This window comes from Aotus nancymaae, unplaced genomic scaffold (assembly GCF_030222135.1).
Source record: "Aotus nancymaae isolate 86718 unplaced genomic scaffold, 86718_ANA_hifiasm-v0.15.2.pri h1tg000027l, whole genome shotgun sequence".
NCBI lineage: Eukaryota > Metazoa > Chordata > Mammalia > Primates > Aotidae > Aotus > Aotus nancymaae.
The window spans coordinates 3,576,226-3,587,655 of record NW_026988440.1 but is presented as its reverse complement, the minus strand read 5'-3'; the positions used below and the strand labels follow the sequence as shown (position 1 = coordinate 3,587,655).

The following is an 11,430-nucleotide window of genomic DNA, read 5'->3' as shown; positions in this document are numbered from 1 at the left end:
TACCACATGAATGCGAATCACTCCATATCCACTGTCTAATTGCAGCGGAAAGAATGCACTCACCAAATCTACAGCTGCATGCTGTGTGCCCAAGGCTTTATTAGTCCACTCTACCAGTGATATCAGACAACATAAAAGCTGCAATTATAACTCCTATTTGGTCATATCTGGAGTAATGTCTTTCATTCTTTAGGACTCATCAGGCTTCCCAGGGACAGGTGGGTGGATTATGTAGACACAACAGACAGCCCCAGAACCACCCCACATCCTTTAGGTCTCTAATGGTGGTGTGACCCCCACAATACTTTCACTGTCTTCCACAAGAAGACCCACACTGGAACACACTATGATTTTTGATTTGCCCAGGATGGGGGCAGTGTCAGAGGTTTCCCTTTGGCTTTCAGCAAAATGAGAGCCCTTATGCCACAGAGTAGGGACTCAGTGCGGGAGTGACTCCACTTAGCAGGGCGTCAGTGTCAATTATGCACTCAGGGAATTGGGAGATAACCAGGGCTCAGTCTATGGATCCAGTGTTCCCATGTGGGCCATAATGTGTCCAGATTTACTCCCTGGCCTCCGTAAGCCCCACTGTGATGGGGGCTTGATAGTGCTGTGGGCATCTGGGCATCAGTGTCAGCTCACACCCAGTGTCAGTAATCACCCTAGTTCTGCCTGTTTCCTTTCCCCAGTGTACAGTCTCCTGAGTAAATGGCTATAGGTTTCTTTGCCGAAGGCCTGAGGGAATTGTCCCAGCATATACCTCCACAGGGTTGCAGGGTGTTCCTCCTGGGATATGGACGCCTCCTCCTCTGTCACTGAGATCTGAATCTGAATTTTGGCTGAGGTCTAGACACTGAGGATGAGATCAGAAATTTGTATTGCTTCAAACACCTTCACCCTCCTGACCCTCAGTTCTTGCTTTCCTATCATAGATATCAAGCAGTGCCCTTGTTGACTGCCTGTCCTAACCCTGGGACTCCACCCTCTATTAACCTTCCACACCTTCCCTGCAGCTTGAATCCTCTTGGCTGCTCTTCTGAGGTTGCCATAGTAACAGTGCCCTCTGACTTTTGCAGGTCACTGCCACTACTTGGTCTTTGTCTCTTCAGGGCCAAACTCTCCCCAGGGCTATAAATAAATGCAACTCTGGGACCATCTTTACTACCGTCACTCCCAGCCTGCAGAGGACAACCCCCTGACACTTGTTAGTGATGCAGGTCCCTCCCACCAGCACGTTCCTGAGGCTCTGGCAAAAGGTGTGCCCTCTGGGCCCTCTTGTGGAGCATGGTCCTGGTGCACCTTCAACACGCCCACTTTCCCCAGCCTCCTTATTCCATCCTCTACATGTTTCAGGGCAACTAAGATATGTCTACCTTGTTGAGAGTTGGGCATTATTTTTTCTAGTCTGTATGGATTCACCCCCAGCCATGGGCTTACCCCCACTTATCAAAATCCTGGGGTGTTTGATAAATGCACACCCTGTGAAAGTGCCTCTAATCCAAAGGATTCCTGTTCATCCAGCCTGAAATTATGGTTTCTTAATCAAATGCCCTCAGATTCCAATCCCAGAAGTGCTCTTCAAGCTCTTACAAGGAAGTGCCGGGAGTTCCTGCAAAGCTCCTGAGTGGGATTCCCGCTGCATCATGGGGTGAGGCTTCCGCAGCATCTTCCAGCATAGGAAGTGGGAACCATTACTAGAGAAAGGTGAGCATCCTCTGCATGCCCAGAAGATCCTGGAGGGCACCCATCGGATAATCCTGTTCATTTTCAGAATCTCAGGTTTCCCAAACAGGGTCCTGACTTTCCTGTAACAGACCTGCCTGGGCTGAGTGTCAAATATCTCTGGAGCACTGTGGCCTTCGAAATGAATTTTTCAACTATAATTCCATGCTATCTTTCCTTTCACTAAAGGAGATAAAGGCCTCTCCATGAGACACTGCAGAGGCTGTCACATGTAGCCCGTGATGGCTGTCAACAATCCGCAGGTTCTCATGATGCTTTTATAGGGCATCAGCACAGCCGAGCAGTAACCAGCCAACTCCACTGTCTTTGTATGTTTCCCCCAACCCCATCATTATTGTGCAGGGAATTCTATCACCACACCTGACATAGCTTCCCCTAACCAGGGCATCTTCTCAGCTCAGCACTGGGGAGACCCACAGCAGCTCAGCTGCACCTTGTGCCACAGAATTTCTCTGTTTCCCACCAATCCACATGGCATCCTCTTGGCCTGCCAGGCAGTGGGTGAGCTTATTTCAAATTTCCAGTTTTGCCTGTTTTCATGGATCACCCTTCATAACGCTTGTGTTAATTAGAGTCCCCTGAGGAGCAGACCTCAATACAGTATTAAACGTGCAAGGATTTACTAGGGGAAAATACATGTGAGAGAAATTCAGGAAAGAGTCAGAAAATGCAGTGACCACAATGTAACTCTGAGCCCCAGTGAAGGAGGGAGGGCAGGAAGGTCAGCTGGAAGCATCCTAGACCCTGTGCAGGCTAAGGGAAGTTCAGTAAGGGTGGCAGGGAGCCCTGGAGCTTCAGTCAGCCTTCAGAGGAGAAATTTTCCCGCCTTAGTTTCTGCCCTCCTTTCCTCAATCATTGGCTGGAAAAGATCTGGGGCAGGTGTGGTCTAAGAGCAAATGTGGCAATAGATTTCAGGCTTCAAGACCTGAGGCCATCACCCGTTATGCTTCCTCTAGCTGAGGAGCTGGGATGTGCATTCTCATGACTGCCACAATGATCCAGTGGGGAGGGAGGAAAAGGGTGATGAGAAAGAGAAATAAAAGGTATTAAATGATGATATGACACCTTTAAGTAGATGAGAAGGGATGACATTTGGGGCACCAGAAGAGGGACTGGCTCTGGCTGAGAACAGAATGGTTCACCCACAACAGTCCCCCACATAATAAAATGCTTGACATGTGGTGCAGCTGCAAATGCATGAGCAGACAGTGGTGGAATCTGTGAAGTTGTTTTCTCCTGGGATCAGTTTTCTTAGTGAAGTAGGAAGCAATGTCATCAGCTGAGGTAAGAATGGGGGAGAAAGGTTGGATGTGTGAGCACAAAGAGAAAGTGTGTAAGAGTCACCCAGGAAAGGAGGAGGCTGAGGGTGAGCCATGCAGGGAGAGGGTGATTGCTGGCCATGGTGGGGGCTCCCTATGAGATTTTTTTTTTTTTTTTTTTTTTTTGAGACAGAGTTTCGCTCTTGTTACCCAGGCTGGAGTGCAATGGCGCGATCTTGGCTCACCGCAACCTCCGCCTCCTGGGTTCAGGCAATTCTCCTGCCTCAGTCTCCTGAGTAGCTGGGATTACAGGCATGCGCCACCATGCCCAGCTAATTTTTTGTATTTTTAGTAGAGACGGGGTTTCACCATGTTGACCAGGATGGTCTCGATCTCTTGACCTCGTGATCCACCCGCCTCGGCCTCCCAAAGTGCTGGGATTACAGGCATAAGCCACCGCGCCCAGCCTCCCTATGAGGTTTTGAATTCTGAATTTAAAGAGACCAGTCAGCATGCTGTGTGCTGCTCTCCAGCCTTCTGTAGCTCATGGGGGCAGGTGCAACGTAAGCAGAGCTGGAACTCACCAGTTGTATAGTTTTGCCAGGTGAGTGTGACAATGCAAGGGAGAGGCAAGGGAGGGATGGAAATTATTTACCATCGAATTCAAAATGGGTGACGAGGGAGGAGAGGACACCAAGGGTGAGGGACAGTGAGTAGATGGCAGGATCACTAGATTGGGAATCCCAGGGGCATGGAAGAATTGTTGGAACTGATATACTACAGGGTGGCTACCAATATTGTTTTAAATTTACAAAAGTGATTATTTTATTTTCAGTGTAAATTGTTTGCAGATTGTTTAACCTTATATGTATAGTTTCACATACCTATAACAACAGTCAATTGGGGCTCCTATATTCTAATGATTAAGACTTTAAGCTGTGTCCACATTGCAGTGCAAGTATCAGTCATGCATAACCCTGGTACTAAGAGTCAAAAGGGAAAGTCCTTCTCCTGTAAAAATTTACAAAGTTTCTGGGTTCTTTTTCTGCTGAATGGGAACAAGTCAGCTAATGAGGAACATGAGGTCATTGGCTTCATCTAGAGGTGCTTCAGCTCCCAACTGTGAGGAGCGTCAACCACTAGGAAGGCCTCCCTGCCTGGGTCCTGGAGCCCTATACCATGGCAGAGGCCATCTTCCCTCCCAGTGCAGAGCGATGTCCCAGATAGCAAGCTGGCTAGCAGCTGTCCACTCTCAGGCAGTTTTGCCTTCCAAGGCATGGGTTTTTGTCTGAGGACCTTTCTGTGTCCAGATGATCAAAACTGATGTCATTTACTCCCTTCTCTGACCAGGGGCCTGTGGCTGTGCCTTCCACTCACAACAGGACATCCCTTCAGAACATGCTTCAGGAAGCCAACATCTCCACACAAGCTCACACATGCACCCTGTGTGCAAAGAGCTTTGGTTCTAGTTCAGGAGGTGTGGGGGGAGGCTCACTAGTCCAACAGAGCTTGATACTAGTATCATATACCAGGAGCCAAGGTCACAAGGGATACAAAATGCCCAGACCTACCAGAGAAGAGAAACCCCCACAGCATGCAGGGCTAGACAGGGACAAGAAACAAGGTCATTCTTAGCCAGCAAGAAGAGGGAAAGGGAAATTACGGACATACCTTGGAGATTTTGCAGATTTGGTTCCAGACCAGGACAACAAAGCAAGTCACACAATTTTTTTGTTTATCTAGTGCATACAAAAGTCATATTTACACTCTACTCTAGCCTATTAAGTGTGCAATAGCATATGCATTAAATGAGCCATGTACATACCTTAATGTAAAATCACTTTATTTCTAAAAAATGCTAACAATCATCTGAGACTTCAGCTAATCGTAATCTTTTTGTGGCTGCAGACTCTTGCCTCAGTGCTGATGACTGCTGACTGGTCAAGGGAGTGGTTGCTGAAAACTGCTGGCAATTTCTCAAAATAAGACAATGAAGTCTGCGGCATGGATCGATTATTCCTTTAACTTGGACACGTAGAGGGCATTGTAGGGTTTCTAATCTGCCTACCTTCCATGCTGTTGAGTCTCAGGGCATAGGGGGTGCCAGGAGAGGGAGACAGTTGAGAAAACAGCCAGGTGGTGGAGAAAGTCACAACACACACGATATTTAGCATTAAGTTCACCATTTAATAAGGGTGTGGTTCATGGTGCCCAAAAACCATTACAAGAGTAACTTCAAAGATCACTGACAGTGGATCACCGTAACAGGTATAATAATGATAAAGTCTGAAATATTTCAAGAATGACCAAAGTGTGACACAGAGACATGCAATGAGCACATGCTGTTGGAAAAATGGTGCCAGTAGACCTACTTGACCCAGGGTTGCCACAAACATTGTCTGTTAAAAAAGGAAGAAAAAAAGAAAAGAATGCAGTGTCTGCAAAGAGTAATAAAGGGAAGTACATTAAAAAATCCACCTGCATTGCTGGGCACGGTGGCTAATGCCTGTAATTCCAGCCTTTGGGAGACCAAGGTGAGTGGATCACCTGAGGTCAGGAGTCAACATGGTGAAACCCCATCTCTACTAAAATTACAAAAATTAGCTGGGTCTGGTGGCACATGCTTGTAATCCCAGCTACTCAGGAGGCTGAGGCAGGAGAATCACTTGAACCCAGGAGGTGGAGGTTGTAGTGAGGCAAGATAGTGCCACTGCACTCCAGCTTGGGTGACAGAGTGAGGCTCTGTCTCAAAAATAAAAATAAAAAGATACATCTGCAAAAGGGAAATCAGTACTTAGGCAAGGTCAGGATGAGCTTTCTAGTCAGATGGACCTGGACATGAAACTTCCAGGCTCTTCCACCAACCAGCTGTGGAGTCCTGTACACATCTGGCCCACAGCTGGCCCCAATACACACTTGCCCAGTGAGTGCTGAATGTAACCACCTAAGTCAGTTTTCTCATCTGCAACCCAGGGATGTAATTCCTTCCTTGCAGAATTCAGGAGAATAAGTAAGAGACACAATGCCAAGAGAAACAGACAGAAGACCTGCGGAAGGCCGGGCCCAGTGCTCTAAAGCAAGCTGTACCTAAACGGGCAGGAATGGTTCTCAGATCAGGAACAGGAATTGTTTTGGCTTCTGTCTGGGTCCAGGCTGGGAGGGACGTTTCGGGCAGCAGAACAGAATGGGGGCAGTGGCTGTGACAGGTCTGGCACTTAAGTGAGGCCAAGGCCCAGAGATCCTGGTGGCTGCTGGGCAGCTCAGACAGGCCCCTGCCTCACCCATCATGGTCCTGCCTCTGCCTTGGCTCTCTTGGTGCTGTTTCCTTTGCCTCCTCCTGACCTTCTGGTCCCTGGCACCCCAGGGCTTCTGAAGATGTTACTCCAAAATCCCCAAGACAAGCATAGAAGAGCAGAACAGCTCCAGGGGCAGTGAGAAGCTGAGGTCACCCCCAAAGGTAGGTGGCACCAAACATGGGGGTGGAGGAGGTAAAGGGGATCATACCAGAGTAAGGAAAATCCCTCTGAATCCCACCCCACACCACCCCCACCCCTGAAGCTCCTTGTCTATCTCCAGCTCTCAGCTCCAGCTCCTGCCTCCACCCCAGCTCAGACATCAGGGCTTTGTCTCCCCTCAGCCCTCTCCACAGCAGCACAGTCCACAAAGTCCTTGAACAGGAGTTCTGCCCATCTAACGCTAATTATTTCTTACTGGTGAGGGACAGCTGGTCCTCTCTTTCCAGGGACCCCCTATCCTTGCTCAAGGCATCCAGAAAAAGCCCCTCAGTCAGGGATCTCTATCAGTCCTCCCAGCGGCCTATACCCAAGACAGAGAGCTCCCTGGGCTTAAGCTAATGGGCTAGAAAAAGAGACAGGGAGGTCCAATTCCTCCCTTACACCCAGACCCTGCAGCGCAGGTTCCCAGGGACTCAACACCCTGCCCCGGCTGATGCTCCCTCCCTAACTTTCCTCACCAGGGCCCCTGAACCCACCATACAGCTGAGCTGGCCCAAGTGAGGAGTTGCTGGAGCAGCTGCTGGAGCTGGACCAGGCCCTGCTGGAAGGGCAGGAGGGAGTGCGGTCTCCAGGCCCGGATGCTCAACATCCAGAAGCTGAAGGAACAGATGAGGAGGCACCGAGAGAGCTTGGGAGAAGACACCCAAGCTTCCCACCAGTGCCCAGGCACCCTCCATCCCTGGAAATACTGCCCACCCCCACCAGGTGCCCCGGGATCAGAAACACCCCAGCCTCTCTCACACCAGAGAAGGCGGAAGAGATCTCCACAATGGGCCAGCAATTGGCAGGTAGTGGGTAGCCGGGGATCTGCAGTCTTAGACCCATCCCCCTCTGACCACACAGCAGGGCACCCAGGCATCACAGGAATTTACCCTGGACCATGCGCTAAAATAACCTCACCCCAAATACAATAAACAAGAGAGCAGCCACATATAATGCAGATGCACTTGTGTTTCATTTTTAGTTATGCTAAAAATTCTGACAATCAGGAGTGGGGGTTCAGGAGTGGTGCTGATGCAGAAGGAAGCCAGAGGGTGGAGGTGTCGGGGGGGAGTAGATTTTCCATCACAGCCACCTTGGTGTCCTCTCCTGAAGGGCAGATGGTCACATTCCAGAATGGGTGAGTCTTGTATCGTGTCTGTTCAACTGAGGTGAAAACGTCACAGAGAGTAAGGAATGAAAAGGGGAAATGAGGCAGAAACACACAGCACACATGCAGGTGCTGGTGTACTGTGTGGGTTCAGAGGACAGACTCGGGGGTGGGGAGAGAGATGTAATATAATGAGAGAAGAAAGAGTCTCCACATAGAAGTCAGGAAAACATCCCAACACAGCATCAAAGGCATGGGACATGAACCAGTCACGTGTCCATTACGCATCAGGTGCCCATGACCTACGTGATGGGATTGAAGACAAACCTAAGGAGCAGGGAGGACCTCAGCGTTCCCTGAGCTCAGCACTCACTGTGGAGGAGACGTCTGTCTCATCAGGCAGCTCCTAACACTGACCTCAACGTGATGCTGCTCATCACTGAGGATCCCGGCATCATTCTCATCAGACACACACTGCCAGCTCTGGCCACCTGGAAGGAGACAGGATGGGACTAGTAGATCCCAAAACAGGAAGACACCCAGAGGGTGGGATGAGGATGTAAAGTGTGAAAAGATACAAAATGTAAGGAGGTGGAGGAGTGGGTGTCTTTCTGGGTGTGGGGCTTACCTGATGGATGTAGGTCGTGAGTCCTCAGGCACGTCGTAGGTAAAGACAGTGTTCATTCATCCTCTCCATGTCCATGACTCAGCCAAATAGGTGGGTTGCTAAACAATTGGTCTTTAAAAAATCTTTTGGGGTCTTTCTATGATATGTGCAGAATAGTAAAATATTTTAGTCACCCAAGATGCATTCCCTGGCTTCCTGGTCAGTTTTCCTAAAGCCTCCACTGCCGCCCATGCACCCTGGGTGCCCTCCACACTCCCCGAGGTTCCTGATGCACGTGAGAAGGTAAGGGGAGGAGGAATTAGTGAATCATGGATTAAAGTGCCATTTCCCATCTCTGGAGGTGGCAAGGAGTGGAGTCATAAGCTGGCATTGAAGAGGCCTCTGCCCTCACAGTGGGTTTGGTCACCTCATTGCCCAGGCTGAACTCTGAGAAGAAAGAGGAACTTGACTGTCTACAGAAGGTGATAGCCCTGAGAAGAAATCTATGCAGACACCTGCAGGACAATCACAAGGTCACCTGAGAGGGTGAGATGGGGATCTGGACTCAGACTCAGGGATCTTCTCCAATATAGAAGCAGCAAGCACATTCAAGCCAGAAACTGTGAGAGCCTCTCCAGGAGGCTCAGGGGCCAGCAATGACTCAGCCTGACATCTGTGTCTGGTCCTTCCCTTGTATGTCTGGCTGTGGCTTGGAGGATGTTCCCACCCTCATCATTGTAGCCTGATCAAGATTCTTGTGTCTGAGTCCTGGCACACTCACCTCCCTGCCTCTGGGGGTTGCTGAGGGAATGGAAGTGGGGAGGGGAGTCTCAAGGCCTGACAGAGCCACGGTCTGTGGGTTTCCTCCTCTCTGACCTAGCAGATTCAGAGCACACTCAGGCAAGCTGCTCTTCTGTGGAGCCTCTTCTGCCCCCACCCAGTTTCTCCTGTTGTCAACCTTGCCTGTGTGCCTGTGTATTGAGAAGGGATCGAAGCTGAGAAGCAATCACCAGGCATCCACCTGGGCATCCTCTTGCCCTTCCCGAGGAAGATCCAGCCTGGTTCCCTCAGAGAACTGTGGCCTATGGAGCCTCAATGAGTCCAGCATGTCAGGGTGCCAGTCTGGGCCAGGAGGTCCCACCTTCCATCTCTCCACCCTCAAAAAAGGCATGGGTGACTTGCAATTTCCAGTACCTGGTCTGGCACTGTCACTGATGTGCACCTGCCTGTCCTTACATTCTTTTGCCTTCTTCACCTAGTTCTGGCAGTGGACACAAGGTGGGAGAGTGTGCAGCATCAGCATCAGCGTCACAGCAGGGGGGCAGTTGTGAGCCTTCACACTCACATCTTGATGTCCAGGAGTAAGCTTCTCACACCACTACCCAGTATTTCAGCTACAAAATGCATTTTGAAATTCCTTTTTTTCTCCTTTCTCTTTAGTCTTAAAAGGTAACCGTGAAATAAATGGTAGAAACTTTTTTCTTTAGCGTTAAAATATAGCCATAGCCTTGAGGTGTACTTTAAGACTCTGTTTCCCCTCCTCTCCCACCAAGCGCTCCCTTCACCAGGACCTCATGACCAACATATGCACGTGTATCTATTATAACTATATTCTTGCTTAGAAACTCCAAGCTCTAATCTTGAAACAAGCTAGGTATAGACTAAAGGCAAAGAGGTTGAATAATTGGTATTTATCGTGGTCAACACCTCCAGCTGTGGTCACTCCACCCATCAGGATGAACAAGGTCACTGGCTGCAGGAGTTCCTGTGGATTTCAGGCCACATGTGGGAATCTCAGAACTCACTTGCCACCTGTTTTGCTCTAAGGACTGGGCCAGTCCCCCTGGAGTGGGGACTCTCCCCACTGCAGACCTGGGGGTTCCTCTGAGCTGCTGGTAGTGCAAGGTCTTCTCTGATGGCCAGAGCAGGCCCTGAGGCTCCATCATCCATGTCCAACTGTTCCTGGAGGATGGAGGTAGGCAGAGGAGGGCAGGAAGCAAAATTGGGGTGGACCAGGATGGGTGACTTCCAGGGTCCTGGGGTTTCCTGTGTCCTTCCTGCAGGACCCTTCATGCTCTGGGGGAAGCACCAGCTGTTTCCACAGTGTGCTCTCTGGGTGGAGAACTGCAAGGGTGGAAAGTATGGAAATCCTCTGCTCCTGGAGGACCCAATCCCAGTACTCAAAGGTGTTTGGCTGAGGGTTCCATGACAGGAACCTCTTGCCCCTGCGACCTGCTCTGGCCTATGTCTGTCCAACTGGATGGTGTTGCCGAGGGCTCTGATGCAGGGAAGTGGGTTGTGTGCCCCACGTGGGAGGCCTTCTGCCCATCTAGCTGGGCCTCAGGTCAGGGCTATGAGCCTGAGCTGGGAGACGAGATGGAAGGAGATGGCCTTGGAGCAACCATCTGTCTGTCCTTACTAGTGCATCCTGAAGGTATCATCCCATCCGCTAGTGCCTCGGAGGGACCCCACTCCCTCAACCCTCCTCTTGGGGTGGTTCCTGGTGATGCTTCCTCAGGAGCTCCTGCCTCCAGCCGTGTGGGGGATCAGAGTGGTGGGGAAAACTATAGGGAAAGGAGGCAAACCTTTTGAGAGGTTGGAAGGTTCTGTAGAGCCCCGGGGGAGAATAACTGAAGGCAGCTGTTCAATAACCCTGAGGCAGAGGGCAAGGAATAGGTACAAGGCAGTGTTGGGGAATTTATCTGAAACAGGCTTATTTACTTATGTTGACCAGAAACTGACCTTTCATTATGCGAGTGCAGGGAATGGTAAATGTTGATTATCTACAGGCTGTGTTTGCTCCAGGCTTTACACATTGTGCCTGCACTGAATAAAAGCAAGCAGCTCCAGCTTCTGGAGGCTGTTCTCTGGCCATTACAGCCAGACAGTCACCTAGCTGCTGTTACACTGCATACCTGTGTCTGAGTACTCATTTCATTCATCGGCCAGGGTCTGAGGGACAGACCTGGCACAGCTTCAAAAATCCCTGAGAATGGCACATGGGTGTGAGGACGCCAGGAATTGCTATTCTCCAGTGCTGACTTGAGTGTGTGTGTGTCTGCACAAGTGTGTGCATGTGCAGGGGTGGGAATGGGAGTGTGTGTGCACACGTGTAAGCATGAGTGTGGAAGTGGAGCATGAGTGTGTGCATGCCTGCAGGCAGCAGTGGGAGCGCCAGGGTCCTCACTGCTCCCTGCTTTGCTTTCTCTCCAAAAT

At 50.2% G+C, this 11,430-nt stretch overlaps 1 pseudogene; it reads left to right on the top strand.

Moving 5' to 3' along the window:
* Nucleotides 1-6,288: 6,288 nt before the first annotated feature.
* LOC105708959 (mitochondrial coiled-coil domain protein 1-like) lies at nt 6,289-7,967 on the top strand (annotated as a pseudogene).
* The last annotated feature ends 3,463 nt before the right edge of the window (nt 7,968-11,430 follow it).